A 5641-nucleotide genomic window follows, 5' to 3' on the forward strand; every position below is an offset into this window, starting at 1 on the left:
ATACATCTTTTCAACTAACTATAAACCATGTTAGAGCTTCCTGCCCCCTACAGGGAAGAGTCCTACTAGACTCTGGAAAAGTCTCGAAGAGTACATATTCCTATGTATGAATACCAGGCAAGCTAATATAGTGGTCTCACCCTATATTAAGTAAAGCATAGTTTGTAAAGAACCACTGTGTCAATATGAAATATCGACCAGTTATCCGCACAATACTTGTATTGGACAAAGGTTTATATCCGCATAGGAAGAAACTAGTAAAACCGCCCTCGTCCCCTTATGGGACGGAGTCCTCCCGTTAAGGGAATCATAAACCAATGCAACATAGCTTGCATAAAGGAACAATTCTATTAGAATTATCCCAGATAAGGTACATAGAATAAATGCCCAATTATACCAATAAATTGACACAGGTGAAAGACGCAAGGTTCTCAAGAACAAGTTTATTGGCAGACAATAAATAGACAGGTTAACAACAATTATATTTATATATATATATATATATATATATATATATATATATATATATATATATATATAAAAAGAGGATAACCCAAAACTTTAAGCATAAGTATGATAGTAAACAGAACTTGTTTATCTGAAAGAAAAAACATTAAATGCCACTTTTTTAAGATACCGAGGTATCAAGCCATAAAAGTCTGTATTAAAAATCAATCACATTAGCGTTAGAAACGCTCGGCACACATGTCTGCACTTATGTTAGGTTCACCTTTGGAAATGGAACAGTCTATATGGGCAACTCAGTGCCCTCATTTAGTTTGTAGTACAGTATGTAACTACACACTCACCCTGGAATTAATCGTCCCAATTAAAGCCACTGTTCCTCGCAGAGTTAAACAGTAGGGTTAACGACGCGACCCACTGCTACCACAGATCTCTTTAGTTCCTCTACTTGCTTCGCATAGTGGCGAAAGAACACTCTGGAAGACTTCCAGCCAGTGTATGAACGGAGATGTTCAAAATCCATACAATTAAAGAAATTTAAGGATGAGGCAACTTTCCTCGGATCGTGACCTGCGGGTGTACTGTCAGGATCCGCTCTGCGAATAAAATATGTGATTTTCGCTCTGAGTTGATTCAGAGATAAATTTGAGCCTGATGTTTCTCCCCTGAATAGTTGACCACCCTTGAAGTCTGAAGTTCTACGAAGATAGACCTTTAGGCATTCTACTGGACATAGAGATGCATCTTCTTTCAGAGGGCAGATTCTCCAGGGACCCCACCTGTTGGTGGATAGCTCATTCTTGGCGAGAAACGTAGGATCCGGAAACAGGTTCAGTTCTCCCCCATCCAGGAACTGAACACGACCTGCCTCTCTCGAGAGGGCTACGATCTCACTAACCCTGGCCCCGGACGCGAGTGCAAATAGGAAAATAACTTTTTGTGTCAAATCCTTTAACGCACACTCTTCATTGCTCAACAGAGAAGCGAAATGAAGAATTTTGTCTAAAGACCATGAAATAGGCTTTGGAGGTGCTGAAGGTCTGAGCCTAGCGCAGGCTTTCGGAACTTTATTAAAGATCTCGTTACCTAGGTCGACCTGGAAGGCATATAGAATGGGTCTTGTCAAAGCAGACTTACACGCCGAAATCATGTTAGCTGCCAACCCTTGACCATAGAGGTGGATGAAGAAAGATAAGCAGAAGTCTGTTGAGATCTCCTGCGGACTCTTCGCCTTGACAAAGGCCACCCATTTTCTCCAAGATGACTCATATTGCCTTCTAGTAGATTTGCACTTATATTCCTCTAGGAAGTCTATGCTGGCTTTCGAAATCCCGAAACGCTTTCTCACCGCTAGGGAGAGAAAATCATGAGCTGCAGGGTCCGGGTTTTCTGTAATGAAGCGCAGACAGTCGACTTCTGGACTCGCTGGGTCAGAACTGGATGTGGTAGCGGCACAAACTTCAGCCCTAGTTCCAATGCCAAGGGGAACCACACGCTATTCGGCCACTTGTGGGCCACTATTGCCGCTACCCCCTTGAAGGATCTCAGTTTGTTGAGGACCCTCAACAGAAGGTTGTGAGGAGGGAACAGATAAATCCTGGACCATCTGTTCCAGTCGAGGGACATCGCGTCCACTGCTTCCGCTAAGGGGTCCTCGTACGGGGACACGTACAGGGGCAACTTCTTGTTGTCTTTCGTCGCAAAGAGGTCTATCTGCAATTCTGGGACTTGATTCAGAATGAAGGAGAATGATCCTGCGTCTAAGGACCATTCCGACTCTATCGGTGTGAACCTGGATAGAGCGTCCGCTGTCACGTTGCGGACTCCTTGAAGGTGAACTGCCGACAGGTACCACTTCTTCTTTTCCGCCAATCGGAAAATGGCCAACATCACCTGGTTGAGAGGTGGTGACCTCGATCCTTGTCGATTCAAGCATCTCACAACTACCTCGCTGTCTATCACCAACCTTATGTGGATCGAGTGACGCGGGGAGACTTTCTTTAAGGTAAGGAGCACTGCCATAGCTTCTAGAAAGTTTATGTGAAAGGTCTTGAATAGCTTGGACCAAGTCCCCTGGACTTTTTTCCGATGAGAGTGACCTCCCCATCCCTCCTTTGAGGCATCTGAGTGAATCGTCACCGACGGGGGAGGTGGCTGAAGAAGAACCGACTTCTTTAGATGTGTGGCTTGGGACCAAGGCCTGAGAAGAGTACGTAGCCGAAGCGGAACTGGTCTTCTCAGATCTCTTCGCGCGTTTGATGCATAACTTCTCCAAACTCCGGTTGCATTCTTTAGCTTTGCTCTTAGCACTGGGTCTGTCACCGAAGCAAACTGGAGAGAGCCCAGTACTCTCTCCTGTTCGCGTCTTGATATCCTTTCGGAATCTAGAAGTCTCTTGACAGAACCCGCTATCTCCTTCCTTTTCTTCGCCGGGATGGAGAAACGGTGTGACAAAAGGTCCCAGTGGATTCCCAGCCACTGAAACTTTTGAGATGGAGAAAGTCGAGACTTTTTTCTGTTGATCTTGAAGCCCAGGTACTCTAGGAACTGGATCACTTGACTGGAAGTTTGCAAGCATTCTGTCTCGGATGCTGCCCACACCAACCAGTCGTCCAGGTAGGCTACTACCTGAATTCCCTTTAGGCGTAATTGTTTGAGAGCTGCACTCGCAAGCTTCGTGAAAATCCTTGGGGCTATGTTTAGCCCGAATGGCATGGCTCTGAAGGCGTATAGTCTTCGTTGTAGCCTGAACCCTAGGTAGGGGGAGAGTCGACGGCCGATTGGGATGTGCCAATAGGCGTCTGACAAGTCTATAGAGACGGAATATGCCCTCTTGGGCAGTAAGGTCCTTATGTGTTGCAGTGTTAGCATTTTGAATTTGCAATTCACTATGAACTTGTTGAGTGGCGACAAGTCCAGAATGACTCTGAGCTTTTCCGAGTCTTTCTTGGGAACACAAAACAGCCTCCCTTAGAATTTGATGGACTTCACCTTTCGGATCACATTTTTCTCCAACAGTTCTTGAACGTATTCCTCCAGAACGGGGGTGGAGTGTTGGAAAAACCGAAGGCACGGGGGTGGAGTGCTGTACCAGCTCCAGCCCAGTCCATTCTTGAGTAGGCTGTGGGCCCAGGGATCGAAGGTCCATCGATCCCAAAATTTCAGAAGTCTCCCTCCTACCGGTATCATCTCACTTGGACTGCCGTCCTGAGGTCTTGCCTCCCTGATCACGACCACCCCTGAATCCCCTTCCCCTTGAGGGTCGCCTAGACGAGCCTCTGGCTGCTCCTCTAGGCTTTGCTCGAAAGGAAGAAGACTGCCCTTCGAACGTTGGGGTGAATGCCGTGGACTGTGTCGACACAGCCTGGGGTACCCACTGAAAAGTGGTCGGGGTTTGTGCCACCATCTGGGGCACTGGAGGCAATGGCAATTGCAGTTGCTGTTGCTGTCTAAAGGGCTTGGCTGGCCGAGACGGTAGCCTAGTCCTCATAGTCTTCCTCTTTGGTTGAGGACCCTCATCCGGGGAAGACTTTCTTTTGATAGCCAGGCCCCACTTCTGGAGAAGGTTTCTATTCTCCAAGGCGGCCTTATCAACAACTTCTTTGACCAAATCGGTAGGGAAAAGGTCTTTTCCCCAAATGTTGGAGGAGATTAGTTTCCTTGGCTCGTGCCTCACCATAGCCGAGGTGAACACGAACTCCCTGCAAGCTCTCCTCGCCTTGACGAAGCCATAAAGGTCCTTCGTCACTGTGGCCAGATGAGTTTTAGCCACCACCATGAACATTTCATGGACCTTGGGGTCACTTGCCATCGTCTCAAGAGTAGTCTGAAGAGACATTGAGGCAGCCAGTCTTTCTTTTGTCTCGAACTCTCTTCGCAAAAGAAAGTCAGACAGCTTGGGGAGGTCCTCGCCGAACTGCCGTCCGGCGATATCAGCCTCCAACTTTCCAACTGAGAACGTAAGATGGACGTCCTTCCAGTCTTTGTGGTCCATAGGCAGGGCCAGCGACAAGGGTTTACACTCCTCCAGGGAGGGGCAAGGCTTGCCGGCCTCGACTGCTTTTAGTACAGCCGCAAACCCTTTTTGTAAAAAGGGGAAGGCTCTAGCAGGAGAGGACACAAAGGAAGGGAGCTTCTTGCTCAATGCAGCTACCTTTGAGTTAGAGAAGCCCCTCTCTTTCAACAAGGATGAAAGTAGAGCTTGAGCCTTAGCATGGTCCATCACTATGACCTCCTTCGGCTCTGTCTCCTCCTTTGAAGCTGGTTCCTTCCTCAGCCGGACATAACAGTCCGGATATGATGCCTTGCTGGGCCAGAATTCCACCTCCTCTAGGGGAACTGAGCCCAGCTTATCCGAGATGACGATCTTTCCAGTCGTCATCGGCATGTGCTCAGCATACCTCCATGGGTTAGCATCTGAGCACAAGGGAAGGTCTTTCACATTGAGCCTTTTCTGGGGCCCATGTGATTTTGCAAGGCACTGCATCCGCAGTTCCATTGCAGCCGCCTTCTCCTGATTCTCCTTCTGCATTTGTTGGATCATTCCAACAATAGAAGAGAGGGCCTGTCCCAGCTCTACTGGGAGACCGGCCGATGTTGAGGGAATAGGCTGCGGAATCTGAACCGGAGTAGCCGACACCTCGTCGACCTCTTCCTCTACAACGTCTGGGGCTTGAACTTCATCCTGGCCTCCTGCCAGGAGGTCTTCCTCCAGACGCTCGTCCATGTCAGACATCCTGTCATCTAACTGGATGTCATGCATCGCGACCGCGACTTCAGCATCCACCTGGATCTGAGCTTGGGTGATCTCCTCTTGAGGCTGGGGAATCACTGCATCAGCTGATGCCTTAGGGAAAAGATACGCCCTCATCTTCTCACTTGGAAGATAAGGGCCAGAGGTGTTCTTTTGGAAGCCCCTTACCCAGGTACGAAGCTTCTCCCTTGCTTTATCCCTTGATTCCGCCGTCCTAGGGGAATCAAAGGCCTCAGTAATCAGGTTAGTACACACAGTACATACCTGAGGGTCCCAATACTGGAGATCATCCTTGGAGACAGCGCATGCTGCGTGTCTCCTACAAAACTCATGTCCGCAGAGGTTCTTGCTGCGGACGTTGCAGAAAACATTTCCGCACTTCGGAGGGTCCTCCTGTAAAGAGAAGAAATTTCCATGAGTATC

The sequence above is a fragment of the Palaemon carinicauda genome, chromosome 28 (assembly GCF_036898095.1).
Source record: "Palaemon carinicauda isolate YSFRI2023 chromosome 28, ASM3689809v2, whole genome shotgun sequence".
NCBI classification, from domain to species: Eukaryota; Metazoa; Arthropoda; class Malacostraca; order Decapoda; family Palaemonidae; genus Palaemon; species Palaemon carinicauda.